Source organism: Biomphalaria glabrata, chromosome 3, assembly GCF_947242115.1.
Source record: "Biomphalaria glabrata chromosome 3, xgBioGlab47.1, whole genome shotgun sequence".
NCBI classification, from domain to species: domain Eukaryota; kingdom Metazoa; phylum Mollusca; class Gastropoda; family Planorbidae; genus Biomphalaria; species Biomphalaria glabrata.
The window spans coordinates 41528494-41549792 of record NC_074713.1 but is presented as its reverse complement, the minus strand read 5'-3'; the positions used below and the strand labels follow the sequence as shown (position 1 = coordinate 41549792).

Here is a 21299-nt window from a genome sequence, read left to right as displayed (position 1 = left end):
GAATAGACTCAGTAGAGAGATGTGTTAATGTGTAACCATTTGGTAATGTCTAATGAAATATTGTTCGCCAGGAAATCTGTAGTAACAGATATCAGGAACTAATTAATGTAAAAAATGCTTTTGGATAATCTAGTGGATTGAATTTAGATGTATGTTAAACGTAGCTAATGATCCTTTCACGTTATTTCTCTTTCGCTACGAAAATAAAATTAGTTTTGCGAAAATGGGTTTACCCGGAGCCGATACATACATATCTATTAAAAACGAAAAGAGCGATAGCTTTGTTAAATGAATGGGATTATAAAGTGAACAATTAAACGAAATAATGTTTAGTACGCGATTAATGAATGAATATAGATCTAGGCCTATCTCAACTCGGCTTCGCAGCTTTCGTGTATAAATGTAGTTTTAGAAAACCAAATTTGAATGTTTATTTGATCAAAATATGAAATGAATGGACTTTAATTAATATGTATATGTGTTAAAGTATAAAACTATCTGTGCGAAGAGAAGTTTTATGATCTTAGAGTTGAATTAGAGTTTTAGATCTAGGGATGGGATTATAAAGTAAACAATTAAACGAATTAATATTTAGTACGCGATTCATTACGGAATTGTCTAATGAAAGAATGTTCGTCAGGAAATCTGTAATCACAGATATAAGGAACTAATTAATGTAAAAAATGCTTTTGAAACACAAAATTGAAGGTTAATTTTATTATATAATGAAATCAATGGATCTTCTTTTGTCTTTTCATGTGTCAAAGTAAAAATTTATATGCGCAAAGTGTATTTCTTAAAATTAGATCTAGGTCTAAATCCTTTCTATCTTTTCTAATGTCAACATTGTAGACATGGCCTAGATCCATAAAATACTATAGCTGTAATAGAGTCGGACAACTTTATTTTTTTTGAGGGTCTTAAGTTTGTTTTAGGGCTACAATACATACACTACGGTCTAAGTTGGTACCCAAGGAACATTCCTGCCTAGCTTTATCAAGATTGGTCAAGCGGTTTTGATGTCTATAAGTAACATACATACATACATACATACATACATACCCCTCACATTCTACTTTATAATATAGATTGCATTAACTTACTCTCTCTTTTCCCATCACTCACTCTCCCTCCTTCCTAACGTCCTCGTGTACTCACGCTAAGACTCCTAAGTGTTGAAGTTATAAAGAACCTAATAAGGAGGTTAAAATATTCACTGAAGTGGAGGGGGGGGTATTGGCTGGGGTGGAGGGAGGTGGCCCTTGTCGGAGAAATCAGCCTTGCTGTGGGGTGGAGGGGGTGGCCCTTGTCGGAGAAATCAGCCTTGCTGTGGGGTGGAGGGGGGGTGGCCCTTGTCGGAGAAATCAGCCTTGCTGTGGGGTGGAGGGGGTGGCCCTTGTCGGAGAAATCAGCCTTGCTGTGGGGTGGAGGGAGGTGGCCCTTGTCGGAGAAATCAGCCTTGCTGTGGGGTGGAGGGGGGTGGCCCTTGTCGGAGAAATCAGCCTTGCTGTGGGGTGGAGGGGGGGTGGCCCTTGTCGGAGAAATCAGCCTTGCTGTGGGGTGGAGGGAGGTGGCCCTTGTCGGAGAAATCAGCCTTGCTGTGGGGTGGAGGGGGGGTGGCCCTTGTCGGAGAAATCAGCCTTGCTGTGGGGTGGAGGGGGGGTGGCCCTTGTCGGAGAAATCAGCCTTGCTGTAGGGTGGAGGGAGGTGGCCCTTGTCGGAGAAATCAGCCTTGCTGTGGGGTGGAGGGAGGTGGCCCTTGTCGGAGAAATCAGCCTTGCTGTGGGGTGGAGGGGGGGTGGCCCTTGTCGGAGAAATCAGCCTTGCTGTGGGGTGGAGGGAGGTGGCCCTTGTCGGAGAAATCAGCCTTGCTGTGGGGTGGAGGGGGGTGGCCCTTGTCGGAGAAATCAGCCTTGCTGTGGGGTGGAGGGAGGTGGCCCTTGTCGGAGAAATCAGCCTTGCTGTGGGGTGGAGGGGGGTGGCCCTTGTCGGAGAAATCAGCCTTGCTGTGGGGTGGAGGGGGGTGGCCCTTGTCGGAGAAATCAGCCTTGCTGTGGGGTGGAGGGGGGTGGCCCTTGTCGGAGAAATCAGCCTTGCTGTGGGGTGGAGGGGGGTGGCCCTTGTCGGAGAAATCAGCCTTGCTGTGGGGTGGAGGGGGGTGGCCCTTGTCGGAGAAATCAGCCTTGCTGTGGGGTGGAGGGGGGTGGCCCTTGTTGGAGAAATCAGCCTTGCTGTGGGGTGGAGGGGGGTGGCCCTTGTCGGAGAAATCAGCCTTGCTGTGGGGTGGAGGGGGGGTGGCCCTTGTCGGAGTAATCAGCCTTGCTGGTGGCATTTCCATTCCAAAAAAAATAGGGCTGCACTTATTGTTCATGGCCACCAGGTAATTGTGTCATTTATTGAGTCATATAAGTAACTGTCTAATTACACCTTGTTACTTATATAGAAAACAATGGAATGTCCAGGGGCGTGTAACAGCAGAGGCCATAGAGCAAATTACTTGGGGATTATACTCTTAGGGAGCCATAAAGTGATAATAGTACGCCTTTTTGTTGACACCCAACACACTAAGTACATAAATAGTATTTTTTAAAATAAAAAAAATACAATCGGCGCTCTTTTAAGTGGCTATACAATAAAGAGCTAAGGAGATCGGAGTGGGGTGGAAATGTGGGCTAGAGTAACTGTCAGTTTCGAATAAATATGATGCAACATAAGTAAATTTTATGTAACATTATAGAATAGGATGTAACATTGTTAATATGTAAAAATACACTTTGCTTATTTTGTGTAGCAACATTATATCCAATAAGTCTATAAAACTAACTAACTAACTAACTAACTAACTAACTAAATGCATAAATAAATGAATAAATAAATAAATTAATTAATCAAGTAATTAATAAAATAAATAAATAAAAGTAGGTCTCCTTTGCTACATCAGTCTTCCACACCCAAGGAAATAATCCTAATAGCACAAGTATTTACATTTGTTTACACTTATAGCAGAAACCACTTTGTAGAGGTGACATGCACTGACAACTGTGTCATCGTAGAGGTGACATGCACTGACAAATGTGCCGTCGTAGAGGTGACATGCACTGACAACTGTGCCTCGTAGAGGTGACATGTACTGACAACTGTGTCGTCGTAGAGGTGACATGCACTGACAACTGTGTCGTCGTAGAGGTGACATGCACTGACAACTGTGTCGTCGTAGAGGTGACATGCACTGACAAATGTGTCGTCGTAGAGGTGGCATGCACTGACAACTGTGTCGCCGTAGAGGTGACATGCACTGACAAATGTGTCGTCGTAGAGGTGACATGCACTGACAACTGTGTCGTCGTAGAGGTGACATGCACTGACAACTGTGTCGTCGTAGAGGTGACATGCACTGACAAATGTGTCGTCGTAGAGGTGACATGCACTGACAACTGTGTCGTCGTAGAGGTGACATGCACTGACAACTGTGTCGTCGTAGAGTGACATGCAGTGAGAAATGTGCCGTCGTAGAGGTGACATGCACTGACAACTGTGCCTCGTAGAGGTGACATGTACTGACAACTGTGTCGTCGTAGAGGTGACATGCACTGACAACTGTGTCGTCGTAGAGGTGACATGCACTGACAACTGTGTCGTCGTAGAGGTGACATGCACTGACAAATGTGTCGTCGTAGAGGTGACATGCACTGACAACTGTGTCGCCGTAGAGGTGACATGCACTGACAAATGTGTCGTCGTAGAGGTGACATGCACTGACAACTGTGTCGTCGTAGAGGTGACATGCACTGACAACTGTGTCGTCGTAGAGGTGACATGCACTGACAAATGTGTCGTCGTAGAGGTGACATGCACTGACAACTGTGTCGTCGTAGAGGTGACATGCACTGACAAATGTGTCGTCGTAGAGGTGAACATGCACTGACAACTGTGTCGTCGTAGAGGTGACATGCACTGACAACTGTGTCGTCGTAGAGGTGACATGCACTGACAAATGTGTCGTCGTAGAGGTGACATGCACTGACAACTGTGTCGTCGTAGAGGTGACATGCACTGACAACTGTGTCGTCGTAGAGGTGACATGCACTGACAAATGTGTCGTCGTAGAGGTGACATGCACTGACAACTGTGTCGCCGTAGAGGTGACATGCACTGACAAATGTGTCGTCGTAGATGTGACATGCACTGACAACTGTGTCGTCGTAGAGGTGACATGCACTGACAACTGTGTCGTCGTAGAGGTGACATGCACTGACAAATGTGTCGTCGTAGAGGTGACATGCACTGACAACTGTGTCGTCGTAGAGGTGACATGCACTGACAACTGTGTCGCCGTAGAGGTGACATGCACTGACAACTGTGTCGTCGTAGAGGTGACATGCACTGACAACTGTGTCGTCGTAGAGGTGACATGCACTGACAGATGTGTCGTCGTAGAGGTGACATGCACTGACAAATGTGTCGTCGTAGAGGTGACATGCACTGACAAATGTGTCGCCGTAGAGGTGACATGCACTGACAAATGTGTCGTCGTAGAGGTGACATGCACTGACAACTGTGTCGTCGTAGAGGTGACATGCACTGAAAAATGTGTCGTCGTAGAGGTGACATGCACTGTCAAATGTGTCGTCGTAGATGTGAAACACACTGACGAACATATAGCTTCTTCTTTGTGGTCCTCGCTTTAAAAAGCCGGCCGCATACTTGGTATGGTTAGATTTGGTCAGTTGCAGATAGCCTGCTTCTTCTCTAAGCTTTCTGTTGGTTCGGCGCGCCTTCATGCTGGCCACTCTCCTTGCTTCAAATCTCGTGACTTCAACACTCACAGCTTCACGCCATGAGGAACGATTGAGAGTTTGTGCTTCTCAGCTGTGAATGTCAATATCACACTCCTTGAAAGAGCTCTGAAGGGTGTCTTTATAGCGCTTATATTGACCCCCCTGGGAGCGCTTTCCTGCACACAGCTCCCCCTAAAGAAGTCGTACACTGACAACTATATTGTCGTAGACTTTAGCCTCCAATAACAAGTATTTATTTCAACCATCTTTTTAAAATTTCATACGCATTGATAGCAGTCATCATAAGTCAATAATTCCGTCAGCCTCCAGCGATGTCAATGCCACTGACAATTTAAAAGCTGCGGCACAGTACACTTATTCATTAGCATAATAATATTCCATTAATCAGTGGCAGTCAGAACAGGTTTTTGTGGAGTTTTAATGTTTCTTCTATTTCATTTTTTTTTTCTGTCACTCTGAAAATGTCTTGATTTCTTAACAGCAGCCTCGATGTGATAGTTTTTACAAACCTTATATGAACTCACTCTGTCTGTCTGTCTGTCTGGTGAAAAGTTTGAACACGGTATTTCTCCGACAACCAATCTCGGATCAAGCTGAAATTTTGAACAATTATTTCTTTTACCTGACAATACAAGAATCAATTTAAAAAAAATAACAAATTAGTTAATTAACAAATTAACAATCGGGAATTAATTATTTTGTTTGGTATTTCCCCCCTACCCCCCCCCCTCCAACTTTCCCAACTAGTCCAGATATGTGATAGGATCATTCTTAAAAAAAGTTTATCCTTTCAGATGGTGTAAAGCTGGTTCATTTTATGGTCGACGGTTAACGAGGGATTCATGCAGCTAGCACAACGACTAACCACGTTCACAACGTATATCAGGTACCTCATAGATTTGGGTCAACCCAGGGGAGTTCTAAAAATCTAAAATATTCAAAACGCCCCCCTTCCATTCTTATTTAGTATCCGAACTCTACAGACCTTGATTCGCAAGCCAAGCGCTTTACCACTCAGCCCCCAGCATTTTATTAGCTTTGTTTTAATGGTGACCTCCACCTGATTTGTGTAAGTATAGCTTTTATGTGTTAATGTCCTGTTGGTTTTAGAGCAAGTGAAAAAAAGCTACAAATTTTCGCACTAGTAAAACATTGTTTCCATTAACGAGCAATACTTTTATTTACAATTTATGTTCCGTTTGTTCCGTCAACATGTTCCGTTTCCCCGAGGCTCCCCCCCCCCGACTCCTTGTCCTATTCAAGTTTGATCCACAAATTGATTTTGGTTTAGGCTCCTCGACAAGTTCAACTTGTCCCTGATTTTATAAATTGTCCGTTTTGTTTTTAGTGGACGTTGTAAGCGCACGGCTCATTGATTAAATAGCTAATGCGATTTGATGGATGCCCTTTAGTCAATCGATAAGCAAGAGCTTCAATGGATTTCTCGTGGGTAGGACAGACAGACCACACAAAGACAGAATACACATAGGCTTACTTTAAAGACTACACAGAAGGCAGACTACACATACTTTACAGACTAGACAGAAGACAGACTACACAAAAATACAGACTACACAGAAGATAGACTACACATACTTTACAGACTAGACAGAAGACAGACTAGATAGAAGACAGACTATACATACTTTACAGACAACAGAAGATAGACTACACAGAAGACAGACTACATATACTTTACAGACTACACATACTTTACAGACTACACAGAAGACAGACTACACAGAAGACAGACTACACAGAAGGCATTGGAATATAACTTGACTTATTTTTAGCAGCAAATCCAATTTAGCAGCTAAGCTTGGACATTTTACTGTCTCTTTTTGAATTTCAATGTTTATTTGTTTAGGACCTCTATTGTTTAAGATAAAAAGTGATTTAGATCTAGGTTTATATAGATAAATTTTTTTTTATTATATTGTTTAATACTTGACTTACTTATCCAGTGAATCGTGAAGACGCCAAAGAGTCTGCTAACAGTCTGCGTGATCACTGCTGAGATAGTTAGTCAGGGGAAAGAAGCAATGACGATCCATGAAAGCTGAAAATGTGATGTTCTCTTCTGTACAGGCTCTGGGTTGGGCTACATTATTTATGTCTGCATTGATTTTACGTAACAGTGGCAATTGATTCTTTAAACCACTGGTTCTCAAACCTCGGTTAGTGACGTCCCCTGAAAAAAAAATTTTGCACCGTCCTCCAACTTTTATCAAGCTAGGGGAGTCTGGAAAAGGGGGGGGGGTATTGCAAGCTCCATCAGCGGCGTCACGAACTGAACCCATTTTATTAAGCATTTTCCTGCATTCGGAGTTTCAACTATTAACGAGCAGGGTATCATGTGGCCAGCACAACGACTAACCGCCTTTACTTTCCAGAACTAGAGTCAGGTACACATTAAAATTGGGTGGACTCAGGGGCGCCCTAAAAATCCTAAAGTTTAAAATCCTAGTCTTCATCGAGATTCGAAAGCCAAGCGCTAAACCACTCAGCCACGGCGCTTTGGGCACTTCTGAGTCCACCCAGCTCTGTCAGCGTCAGAGACTTTAAAACATGTTTAATAATTATAATAATATAATAATAAATATAATAATGTTAAGTATTCAAATAAAGTACTTCAACTGAACAGAAAGGAAACAAATAGTGCTTAATGAAAGATAAACGAACTCTGAATGAAGTGTGCAAATGTTTCACTAAGGGAGATGATCTACCGTTGGGGAAGAAACTTTATACACGAAAGGGAAGACAACTCTCATTCAAGTGTATTGTGTTTCCATTCGGCACCTAATTGATAGGATGAAAGGGTTTTACCGTAAGCAAGGCGTCTCTAGGTGCAGAGAATTGTGCTGGGACTGGTCACGTCACAGGCGGTGAGAGTCTAATGGGGATGTAGATCAACAAACAGCTCCTAATTATCCTGGTATTGATTGGCCCAATTGAGGTGCTAACTCTGTAAAGTTCACCACCGCCACGCACCCCCAGTTTGAGGCGGTTGTAGGAATTATACACAAAAAAGATTTAAAGGAACACAACAAAAATTATGCCAGAAAAAAAAGTGGGGTAAGTGAGATTATATTCTAAGAGGTGGCTGAATTTCTAACTCACCCTCTCTCCATCCCTCCACATCTCTCTCTCTCTTTTCCTCCCTACCTCACCCTCCTTTCACTCTCGTGTTTGTCTTGCTCTCTTTCATCACATAATCTCTCTACTTCAATCTCTCTCATCTCTCTTACTCTCTACCTCCCTCCATCTCTTTTTGATACTATTCATCACTTTTCACTCATCTCTCTCCATTCTCTTTTTCATTTTCGTTCTCTTTTGTCTCTTTCTCTCTTTTCTTTCTCTCTTTTTCTTTTTCTTTCTCTTTCTTTATTTTTATTTCTCTTTCTGTCTTTTTCTTTCTGTCTTTCTCTTTATCTTTCTCTCGTTCTCTTTCACTATTTTGTTCTCTCTTATCTGTCTTAGCCTTTTAAGAGTTACGCATACGATTGCAAACTTTTCTTTTAGGCCATTTACCATTTCTCGTTATGACTCTAAGGCCACAGTTTTAACAGTGGTCAGGTAACGGAAGTGTAAGAACGCTGCTCAATGAAACATGTCTCTTACTGCAAGGGCTAAGTCTTTGGCATCCGTTTTGACCTGAAAGTCCCCGAGCCCATACCACACGAGCTGGAGCCATCCAGCATCCATCAATACTGAGTCTCATTGAGTGATTCTGTAAGTTCAAGGAGACTCCATGTGCACGTGATCACAAAAATGTCTTGCAAAGTTTTTACAAGAACGGCAAAACAATAAAATAGAAGAGACATTACGTCATTGATTTTGTTTTTTTAAAGATGTGCATGACTACATTTTGCAACGTCAACAAGAGGCAAGCCACGCATTAACAGAATCTACTGTGTACTCAGAGCTTGAGATATCGAGTTTCAAAGTCAATTTCAGAGACAAAATTTTATGTCGGAGCAGATGCTGGCGTTGCCAAAGCCACGATTTCAGATTAGTTATTTGAGTCTTTTGCAGAAGAGAGAGTGGAGAGAGAGAGAGAGAGATAGAGAGAGAGGGAGAGAGAGAGGGAGAGAGAGAGAGTGGAGAGAGACAGGGAGGAGAGAATGAAAGAGAGAGGGGGATAGAGAGAGGGAATTAGTTTGAGAGAAATAATACAATAAGGAAAAGGTTGAGTCTTTGTGTATTTGTGTATCACGTGATTCTCTTAAGTGTGTATCACGTGAATCTCTTGTGTGTGTATCACATGACTCTCTTGTAGTATAATTCGACAACGTATTGAATCCCGTTCTAAGGAAGAAAGCAGCAGGCCTGACTGACTTGATTGTTTTCGTGTGACACTGACATGGCAGAGCAGCGTCAAATGCCACACAGAGACATCTAGTCTAGTCAGTGTCGCGAGCCAGTACCCATAAAAAAGTCAAAACAAAGGGGAGACAATCTTCAACTCGTCGACCCGACGTGAACGTACTCACGTACAAGAAAATGAACTTCAAGTCTAGAAACATTCAGATTTGAAATGCGAGCTCCGTCATTATGTGCAACCACCATTTTATAATAGAAAATAAATACATTATTGGACGCTCTTGAACAAACAACAACAAGCAATAATTGGAAGTGGCAGTGTACAGGAGTACACGGAGGAATAGATTCTTTTTTTTTTTTAGACAATGTCAAGGACGCTGCCAACTAAATATTTAAATAAAACTTTTTTTCCTAAAGATTTAAGAATTTTCCAGTGCTAAATAGTGCACACATTTTATCGCACTCCTTCAAAATGACACAAGTCATCAACAGTTCCTATTTTATGCACACCAGATACACCAAATAGCTATTTATAGTTATCCGAAATAGATTATCATCTCCAATTGAGGATACATTTTTTTTTAAATTGTAAGAACGTAGAAATATTCACACTTTAAGCGTTGTCAGGATATGACCTTGACATTGACAGGAGAGAAACAAAATTCATTGTAGTCTCCCGTTGACAGTGTCCGCAATGGAATTTTCTGGCGATTGGCAGGTCTGCAAACCTCTGACAGGTATCTAAAATCTTCTTAGGGATGTTAAAGGCCTCGAACATGTTTGCGAGGTCAGTTGTCACTATCTTCTCGGTTGCTATAACAACAAGGTCTATTGTTATTTTAGATAACTTCCATATTCACTTAATCTCTAAACTTATCCTATTTTGTTCCAATGTCTATGACCATTGCAGATTTTATTTTTTTGCCAATGAAGAGTTACTCTGGTCGATTAAAAATTACCGTCTCGTCAGTTAAAATAGGTCCGTCCTAGTAAAGTAGAGAACTGGTTGACTTGAGAAATTGCTTAAAAAATCTTAAAATATCAAGCAGATTACTGAGATACATTTTTAGTGTGAGAATTCCCCAATACGACATTTGCGCACTTTCCTTTAGCACTGTCAACTCAGATTTCTGTACTACTTGTGATGGTTGAACACGTCGTCCTTGACATTAGTTTAGCTTGTCTATTTATTCCGACATCTCCTCCCAATCTTCCTCTTTGATGCTCTTTTACTTGTTCTTGAGGTTTCATTATACCGCCACCACAATTTCCAATACGCTTCCCTTTCTTTCTCTGTTTTTGCTTTACATCGCTGTATTTTATTTGGCTTAAATAAGCCGGATCTAAAACAAGGAAAGAAAAAACCAAGATTATATTATGTGTAATTGTATCTGTTAGTTTTAATTAGTCATGTAGTTGATATATTTACATACTGGAGAGTGTATAATAAAATAAATCTGTGCGATTGGAAATGTTTTCCAGCTATTTTTGTTTAGCTTTTAGCTTTCTCAATGCGCTGTGATTCTATCCCTTGTCTGGACCAGTTGGGAAAGGGGGAGGGAAGAAGGGGGGGGGGTCTTGGTGAATGTTTACATGATCGTTTTGTAAATGCATAAAAAAAAATGTTCACTCAGGGCTCAAAGGGAACTAATTCTACTTATACCACCACATCTGTCAAGTACGATTTCTTTCCCTTGTTCAAAATACCAATGAAAATAACAAATTACCAATAGTTAATTATCTAATTGGTTATTTTTTATTATTGATTCTTGTGTTGTCAGATACAAGAAATAATTTGCAAAATTTCAGTTTGATCCGAGATTAGGTGTGGGGAAATAACGTGTACAAACTTTTCACCAGACAGACAGACAGACAGACAGAGTGAGTTGATATAAGATTTGTAAAAAATACACATGTGGGGCAGTACCTGTTTACTTACACACATAGTGTCCTTTATAGAAATCAGATGGTAATTTATCAAAGGTGATATCACTACTCTATTCAAGATTTTGTTGGTTTTATTATGAAACAAAAATGGGAAACGATTAATAAGTGTATTTCTCTACATTTCCAAATGTTATCTTTTTGGATTTGCAATGAAGATCTCTAGTTACGATACCCAACTCACGCATACAGCACATGATGCGGATTAATTCAATACAATATGAAGTCAATAGATTCCTACATTTTGTTTTCTTTGTAGTGACGCAGCCCACCGCGTGTTTCTGAACTCTGTTTGAACCTTAGCCCGTCGTAACACGTGTTTCTGAACTCTGTATGAACCTTAGCCCGTTGTAATACATGTTTCTGAACCCTGTATAAACCTTAGCCCGTCGTAATACGTGTTTTTGAACTCTGTTTGAACCTTAGCCCGTCGTAATACGTGTTTCTGAACCCTGTTTGAACCTTAGCCTGTCGTAATACGTGTTTGTGAACCCCGTATAAACCTTAGCCCGTCGTAATACGTGTTTGTGAACCCTGTATGAACCTTAGCCCGTCGTAATACGTGTTTGTGAACCCTGTATAAACCTTAGCCCGTCGTAATACGTGTTTGTGAAACCTGTTCGAACTTTAGCCCGTCGTAATACGTGTTTGTGAACCCTGTATAAACCTTATCCCGTTGTAATACATGTTTCTGAACCCTGTATAAACCTTAGCCCGTCGTAATACGTGTTTGTGAACCCTGTATGAACCTTAGCCCGTCGTAATACGTGTTTGTGAACCCTGTATAAACCTTAGCCCGTCGTCATATATGTTTCTGAACTCTGTTTGAACCTTAGCCCGTCGTAATACGTGTTTCTGAACCCTGTATGAACCTTAGCCCGTCGTAATACGTGTTTGTGAACCCTGTATGAACCTTAGCCCGTCGTAATACGTGTTTCTGAACCCTGTATGAACCTTAGCCCGTCGTAATAAGTGTTAATGAACCCTGTATGAACCTTAGCCCGTCGAAATACGTGTTTGTGAACCCTGTATGAACCTTAGCCCGTCGTAATACATGTTTCTGAACTCTGTTTGAACCTTAGCCCGTCGAAATACGTGTTTTTGAACTCTGTATTAACCTTAGCCCGTCGTAATACGTGTTTCTGAACTCTGTATGAACCTTAGCCCGTCGTAATACGTGTTTTTGAACTCTGTATGAACCTTAGCCCTTCGTAATACGTGTTTCTGAACTCTGTATGAACCTTAGCCCGTCGTAATACGTGTTTTTGAACTCTGTATGAACCTTAGCCCGTCGTAATACGTGTTTTTGAACTCTGTATTAACCTTAGCCCGTCGTAATACGTGTTTCTGAACTCTGTATGAACCTTAGCCCGTCGTAATACGTGTTTTTGAACTCTGTATGAACCTTAGCCCGTCGTAATACGTGTTTTTGAACTCTGTTTGAACCTTAGCTCGTCGTAATACGTGTTTTTGAACTCTGTATGAACCTTAGCCCGTCGTAATACATGTTTCTGAACTCTGTATAAAACTTAGCCCGTCGTAATACGTGTTTTTGAACTCTGTATGAACCTTAGCCCGTCGTAATACGTGTTTCTGAACTCTGTATAAACCTTAGCCCGTCGTAATACGTGTTTTTGAACTCTGTATGAACCTTAGCCCGTCGTAATACGTGTTTCTGAACTCTGTATAAACCTTAGCCCGTCGTAATACGTGTTTTTGAACTCTGTATGAACCTTAGTCCGTCGTAATACGTGTTTTTGAACTCTGTATGAACCTTAGCCCGTCGTAATACGTGTTTCTGAACTCTGTATAAACCTTAGCCCGTCGTAATACGTGTTTTTGAACCCTGTATGAACCTTAGCCCGTACAGGCGTGGTGGCAGAGTGCTAAAGCGCTTGACTTCTGTACCGAGTGGTTTCGGGTTTAAATCTTGGTGAAGACTGGGGATTTTGAAATCGGGTGTTTTTTGGGTGTGCCCCGGAAGTCACCTACTCTAATGGTTGTACTTGACATTAGTTGGGGAAAGTAAAGGCGGTTGGTCGTTGTGCTGGCCACATGACACTCTCGTTGACCAGAAACAGCTGACATAGACAACATTTGCTCCATACGTCGCAAGGTCTCTATTGGGTACTGTTACTTTTTATTCCATACCGAAAAAAGTCGGGCACAACTTCTCTACAGCTACAAATCAATCTCTCTTCCTTCTACAGATGTGAACCTCTGTAATACCTAGGTAATATTGGCTACAAAGTAAATACGACTAGATTGACCAATATTGTCAATAACTGTTTCGCCAACCCAGTCCCCTCTATTGAATCTGCAGTAATTTCCCTTATCATTAAATGGACACTCAAAATTGTGTCGTTTGGTTCGATAGTCAGGGGAAGACAACTTGCTCAGAAATATGTCTGCACTTTAAGATGCTAGTGTGAACTAGTGTGTTGGTCCATGTGCCCTTTGGTGGACTAGAGGAATATATATTTTTTTTTATTCTCCGGTTGTTTCTATTTTTAGTGTCAAGGGAGAAAACTGTTACATTGTAAATATCAGGTTTGTTTTTAATTGATTAGCATATGACCTTTATGATAATATGATAATGTGCCAGTTGGAATGATATTGAAGCAGAAAATGGTATGTTACATATATCTTTAAATATCTTATTATATAAAGCAGAAAGTAAAGCGTATGTATGTATGTATGTTTGTATGTCCCAAATAAAAATCATGACCATTAGACCAATAGTGATAAAACTTACCATAAATGTTCATCAGACCACTACGGAGACAGAGGTGTAACATTCACAGTCCTCCCACAACGGGAGGTCCCTAAAAATATACAAAAAGTACCTAATCGTATCACTATTGAGCAACAAATTTTATAAATTGGGTAAACCCGTTTTCAAAGCATTTTATATTTAATATGATTATGTCCAGCAGGCCGCCGGTCATACCCGGCTAGTACTTAATAATTGTTTTCAACTCTAGTTTGTAATAAGTTCAGAATCGTCTATCGACACACGTCACGAAATATCCCTAAAGAAACAATTTTTAAAACTCTAGATGTAGATATCCCTAAAAAACAATTTTTAAAAACTCTAGATGTAGATATCCCTAAAGAAACAATTTTTAAAACTCTAGATGTAGATATCCCTACAGAAACAATTTTTAAAAACTCTAGATGTAGATATCCCTAAAGAAACAATTTTTAAAAACTCTAGATGTAGATATCCCTAAAGAAACAATTTTTAAAACTCTAGATGTAGATATCCCTACAGAAACAATTTTTAAAACTCTAAATGTAGATATCCCAACAGAACCGTATTTGTTGAAGTTCTAGTTCAGATCTAGACACATTGTTTTGTGCTTCTAAAAAATGTTCTCATGCCAATATCATTATTGCACTTCCGGAAGTGAAGGTCATGGCCTGCCAGGTCATAATTGCATTCTTTGATTTTGATTTAATTGATCCAGAGATATGCAAGTTAGTAATGTTCCTGTTCTGTGTGGGATACACTCTTTCATGTGACTTAAATGATACTCATGGCTGTCAGTAATGAAAAAACAAAAAAAAAAAAATTAAATAAAATCTGAAATCTGTTTTTGTATTAATCAGAAGATCAGAGTAACTCAAGAAGTTGAATGGATTCTTTTTTGGTCTCCTCGAGGCTCGGTCACTGGCTCTTTGACCAGTTGTATTGCTTTCTAATGGCTGCATAAACATCGACTTGTATCCCAAACACACTCTGAAGGTCTAGAACACGCTATCATGTTTCCGTCTCGGAGTTGTAAGTATTGTTTACTTTAGAGACACCGCTTTGTTCTCGCTGGTTTGAATTGATTGATTTGAACAAGAACGACAACTTTCTATTTGTTCCCTGGACATTTGAAATCTGATTGTTTTCACTGAAAGGCGAGGCAATCCATTTCTGAAACTTATCTGTTGTACTCTTGGTATGTGTTATAGACAACGACTTATCTTATCTTAAAGTATACATTTATATCTTCTTGCATGATATTGATAAACATGGCCGTGTGTTCTTATTTATTTATTGAGATATTTAACCTGTGCTAAGTTTCCTCATTCGCCGTCATCACTTGTCTTCATCGCCTGTCCTCATCACCTGTCTTCTGTCTTCAGTGGTATCTTTATGTCTCAAATGTGTATACTTTGCCTTTGTAAGAATTACCAGCTTTTTCTTTCAGCACTGACTGCCAGATGATCTCCATGCCTGTTTGGGCAAGATGGCGCCTTAGCTTGGACACCTCTGCTGCACCGTCCTCCTTCAGGCGCGTCGAAAAAAAAAAGATAGTCTTTGTCATTTATCACAACTCAACCTAAAAAAAAGACAGATTTTGTCTTAGTTAATTGTAGCAAAATTGCTTGGTTCGCTTAGTCACTTCAGAATCAAAGACATGTTAGTAGTTTTAAACTGTACGAGGTAATGGAGTATTCTGACTGATAGAAACACCCCCAAATTTACACCATAGTTATAGCAAGAGTTGAGTCAAAGGAAACTAGAAGTGTATGTGTTTATCCTTGTGTGACTATTTTGTTATGGTCTTAGAGCAGACATGTTATTAATATTTCTTACAATGTAAGATTCTTCTTTTTTTTTCCCCTTAAAGTTTTGCTTGTCCGGTGAAAACATCAAATGTCGTCTGATAATTTTGTCCGTCGTTACATTAATTCACGCAATGTTTTTGTAATGACGAGAAAAATAGAAAAAAAATCTGACGCCTGGTCGAGCCGAACTTTTTGTTAGTTAGTTCGATAATAGAAAATAGTGCTCAAGTGTGGAGTTCTTCTACAACCAAACCAAAATATCCCTTGTAAAACAAATGTTTGTATTTCTGTTCAATGGTTCTCACACTCTCTGTCCTCTCTGCAAATATTGAAATATTTTTAAAGTGTCACTTGATTTCGTATGTATTACAGGCTAATATGATCCATGTTGGTAAAAAAAAGTTTTTCTAAGTGTTTGAAAGAATTTTGGTTTTCTATTTTTTTTTTTAAGTGTATCACTTGTTAGAATATTGGCAATTTTTTTTTCAACTCAGCTCCTTGGAGCGAAGTTATTATTGAATATGAGCTTATTCATTTTGTATATCTCTATGTATGTAAATATATAAGTGTGTGTGTTTGTCTAGTAAGCTTAAAAAAACAAAAATAAAAAACCAAATCCTTGATATTGCCAGGACGTGGGATTGAATTAAAGAAAATAAATCACCGATTCTCAGGATCGCTGGTATCTCTCTGATTGCAGAATCACAATCCTACTATGATCAATCAATATTCCCGATAAAAAAAAATAATGTCACAATCTCCAAATCAAATTTACATATTCTGATTCACTAACACAATAGAAAACAATCCTCAATCAAGAAATCCAAACTCATAACTCAAGTTTCTTAACACATTTACACACTAGTCAAGGTCATTTACGCCCAACAGCAGAAACAAAAAATCAGCCTACTTTGCACGTGGGAAAAAAAATGGTTAGTCAGGGAGGAACAAGGTTACAACAATCTACACTTTGTAAACATTAGGTACAATGAAGAGGAAATAATAAATGCCAAAGGATAATAATAATAATAATAATCTTTATTATCCGTAAGGAAATTTGTCTTACAATTTGTGCATTTCCAAACAAAAAACATTATAACTATAAGAAACCAAGGTATTTAAAGGTTTGCACAATTTCAATAGTCTCTCCAGCTACAGAAACAATATCATTTTCCTTCTTGTCCCTGCGAAAATCGATTATCATTTCTTTGTTTTTTTTTACATTTAATAATAAAAAATTATCTTTACAGTATTCTTCAATGTGTTCTAATTCTTTGAAATACTCATTTACGTCTGAGCTATCTGAGAGCAGGGCAAGAAGAGCCGCATCATCAGCGAATTTTATGAAGGAGCAACAAGAATTATCGGATTGAAAATCATTGGTGTACAAAGTGAACCACAAAGGCGATGTCACAGCCCCCTGGGGCGCCCCTGTGTTAACTATGCGTTCATTAGATATAACATTGTTTACCCTAACCCTCTGAGCTCTCTGGGTAAAAAATTGATTAGCCCATAGTATTATGTATGGACTAATCTGCAACGCTTTCATCTTTTCAATGAGTAAATGAAGTTGTATAGTGTTAAAAGCTGATGAGAAATCAATAAAGAACAATCTTACATAAGTGTTCGGTAAGTCCAGATGTTTGTAGACACAGTTTAAAATATTTAGGATGGCATCGTCTACAGGCATACGTATCAGGATCCGGACAGAACGTGTGGCACAGAAATTGCATCCTGGTGAATGAAACATTCCAAAAGTTGAATTTAAAAAACATAACGTGCACTTAATATGAACTAAAGGAGTGATCAACTATAGAAACAAATTTAATTGCTAAATGTCAAATGAGGCATGTGGTGGCTAATTAGTAAAGCGCATGGCCTGCAAACCAAGGGGCCTCAAGTTCGAATTCCAGTGAAAACTAGGATATTGAACTAAAGGATTTTATGGGCGCCATTAAAGGAACACAACTCTAATAGGTATCTAACACCCGTTGGGAAAGTAAAGGCTGTTGGTCGTTTTGTTTGCAACATGATACCCTCGTTAACCGTGAACCAAATGAATAGGTGAGCTTTACGTCACATGCCCCAAAGATTGGAAAGAGTGAAAGAGTTAACTTTATTGTTCTTTTTTTTAAGCATTGTAAAATCAAGTTAAAATTCATATAAATCTAAACCTAAGATTTGTCTACTGGTTGCTGTATGCACAGTCCATTAGAATATAGTTTCTATTCAGTCTAAACACATTATTTTATGAGATTTCTTTTGATTGTGTTTTAAAAATTAAGCCCTTTTATACAGTTGTCTTCCCTTGTCCATGTCTAAAAAAAAGTTATTGGTTTAAAGACTTGATCCACATCAATCTGGACATTAAGCTAGCTAGTGCTGACCTCTGGGGAATTTAATTTCGTGGCTATCCTCGTGACGTCACTTCTGGATGATTTCCAACTGGCCTTGACCTCATAATGCAGTTCTTCCCACGACTGAGACCCCCCTTTCAGTTGGTTTTTCTCTCTTATTGATTAAACATACAAAAATGTAACAAAACAAACATTTTTGTAAACTTCGGTAGAGAAGAAGACGAAACGTCGACTTGGATGGTTTCTGTTCAGGATAATATTTTAGAAATTAATATTTTATTATTTTAATGGCGTATTTGGCTTCCTGCATAAAAAGATGAAATGCCCAACGTGACCGTCTGAAACATTTAGTGCAGTAGTTTGAGAAGACATTTAAAAACAAAGAAACGAAACAAAGCATAAGTAACGTGACGAATATGTTTTTATTACTAAACTTATATCAAGCCGCGGTGGCTGAGTAGTTTAAGTGCTTGGCTTCCAAACCTGGGGTCCTGGGTTCTAATCTCGGTGAATACTGGAAATTTTGAATTTCGAGATTTTTAGGACGCCCCTGAGTCCATCCAACTCTAATGGGTATCTGATTTAGTTGGGGAAAGTAAAGGCGATTGGTCGTTGTGCTCGCCACATGACACCCTGCTCGTTAACCGCTGGCCAAAGAAACAGATAACTTTAACATCCTCTGCCCCATAGATCGCAAGGTCTGAAAAGGGAAGTTTACTTTTTATATCAACTCATTCTGTCTGTCTGGTACAAAGTGTGAACAAGTTATTTCTCCCACACCCATTCTCGGATCAAGCTGAAAGTTCGCACAATTATACATTGGCAAAAACATGAATCAATAAAAAAAAAAGCAACCATTAAACAGCTAATAACTGTTAATTAATTATTTTGTTTGATACCAACAAGGGAAACTAATACTTCAGTATTCACAGATATGGCTGAATGTGTTGGGTTTACTCCCGTTAAATAATTGTTAACCCTATTCCTTCCTCACGTATTCTCCGATGAAGTTGATACTTCAAATAATTATTTATTGTACCTAACAAAACTTGATTTAATAAACAAAAATACTCAATATGTCAATTAATTATTGGTAATTAATTATTTTGTTTGATATCGAATAAGGGAATAAAAACGTGTATATTATTGACAGATATAGTTTGAAGAGCAGCTTTGTATTTTTTGTTAAAAGGATTTTATTAATATTTTGCTTGTTAATGATTTAATTGAGTAGTGTGATTGGACTTTTTTACTTGGTCTCGCGGCCATGAGAAGGCACATTGATGATTTTATATATTAGATACATTTATGTTGATAACATCAGTAGTAAAGATGTTTACATGATAACATTTTCTAAACTGAAGAAGCAAATAGTATATTCGTGTTTCACGTCATGGGCTCGTTAATTAGTTTTAATCGTTTTTTTGTTTATAATGCATATATTAACTCTTTCTCTCCTAACTGACGATACCAGCGTTGATTCCAACAGAATGTGGTAAATAATTACGGAAAGAGTTAAATTTATCATCACCGTGTGTTCTAATGATATGCTACTGAGGCTGCGGAATCTATTTCTTTGGAATTATTTAGTGTAAATCTTATCTTTACAAAGCTTATATCAACTCACCCTGTCTCTCTGTCTGTCTGTCTCTTTGTCTATCTATCTGTCTGTCTGTCTGTCTGGTAAAATATTGAAACATATTTTCTACCATGTCCCATTCTCGGATCAAGTTAAAACTTTGCACAATTATTCATTGAATCTGACAAGACATGAATCAATAGAAAAAATTAACCAATTAGTTAGTGATTAATGATTTTGTTTGATATTGAAATAAGGGGATTAAATGCTACTTAATGAAAGATTTGGATGTTTATATGCATTTAATCCCCCCAGGGAAGCAGGGAGCACTGTTTCGTGGATCTATTGGAGATTTTCTCGATAAACGAAACAATCTCAAGGACGCTAAATTGAACTTCTGAGTTGGAAACTATGTATGAAATTGGCCAATAGTCTCAACAATTCCATTTGTGGAAAATAACAACAACAACTGAATATATCTTTTTATGCTGGAATTATGAAGTTGACTTCAAAGTAAAACATAATTCATCTCAGGGGCAGACTGGCTATATTGGGCATTCGGGCAAATGTCCGGTGGGCCGGTACCCAATGGGCAGGTAGAGCCACCTAAAGGACCTTATGAATGCCACTATAGAACATTAAATTGTTTAAGGTATTAAAGTATTCTGTTGTAAAATGGACCCTCGTCGTGTTTAAAAAATCTTTTACAGACTCTAAAGTGTAATGCTAATTTAATCTAACACATTTTCCGAAATAATGTAATAGCTAACAGCCGTAGACAGTGCTACTAGCAGGCTTCACCCTAAAAGGGCCTATACACTTAGCGATTAAAAATCAGCATAAGGCCTACATTTATTATAAATATATAGAGTTCACTGTATTCGATACGTTATCAAACTTAACATTATGATTTTGAGGACAGGTAAACCTAGAATTGGATGTCCATCATATGATATAAAAGATATGGACCGATGGTATAGAAATGTTGATTTTGACACTCAGTCCGCCCATGATTCATCTCATTAAGAAATAACTATAACATTACTTAAAAACTTTTGAATTGTACTGCGTTAACATTCTTATGCTTAAGCTTCTACTGCTGTGAGTTTGAACTTAGTAAAAGGTTTAACAATGATGTTAAACAGTTCAACTATAAGAAAGACCTTCTTTAGAAGTGCTTTGTAAACATTGATAGGGGTCACGCCCCAGTCGTTCACAATTCTAGATCTTCCAAGTCAGTCAAAGACAAACCCACATTTCTTAATCCATATGCTAAAACTAATGTGTACAAGTGCTCTTTCTGGCCGTGTGTTATTAGTGCATTGAACGGGTTTTCTCCAATCAGCCTGGTCAACAAATAACTTAATCTCTAATTAACATTCACGACAAGATGAATACAAGACTATACGCAGGACGTAATTATCCTATCTTTTTCAAAGGGACGCTTGTAACTGATATGATTTTAAGATGCGCAACTTTTATGGAGTCCGTGGGGCCATTTACATTTCCGTGTCAAAGGTCACATCAAATGTCACATAGCCGAGAGAAATGGAAGTGAGCCAAGGCGGATACATTGTGCACCTCGGGCGGAGGTTTCCAGGGGCCGTATATGTCCAACGGGTCGTGGTTTGCTTATCCTTGTTCTAGGTCTATTCTCTCTTCCATTGCTAAGTGTCATCAATATTCTCTTAGAGAAAAGCCATACAACTAAAGATCTATATATTTCGCCACATC

General features: G+C 39.1%; 1 protein-coding gene and 1 long non-coding RNA gene across 4 annotated transcripts in view; one reads left to right on the top strand and one right to left on the bottom strand.

Moving 5' to 3' along the window:
- Positions 1-21299, top strand: part of LOC106073575 (neuroglobin-like) — a 254252-nt gene that overhangs the window by 79393 nt on the left and 153560 nt on the right. The window lies entirely within an intron of this gene.
- LOC129925384 (uncharacterized) lies at positions 9468-17349 on the bottom strand. The gene is made up of 3 exons (XR_008777144.1): positions 17248-17349; positions 13822-13891; positions 9468-10465 (listed from the first exon to the last, which is right to left on the bottom strand). It is a non-coding gene; the product is annotated as an uncharacterized LOC129925384 (long non-coding RNA).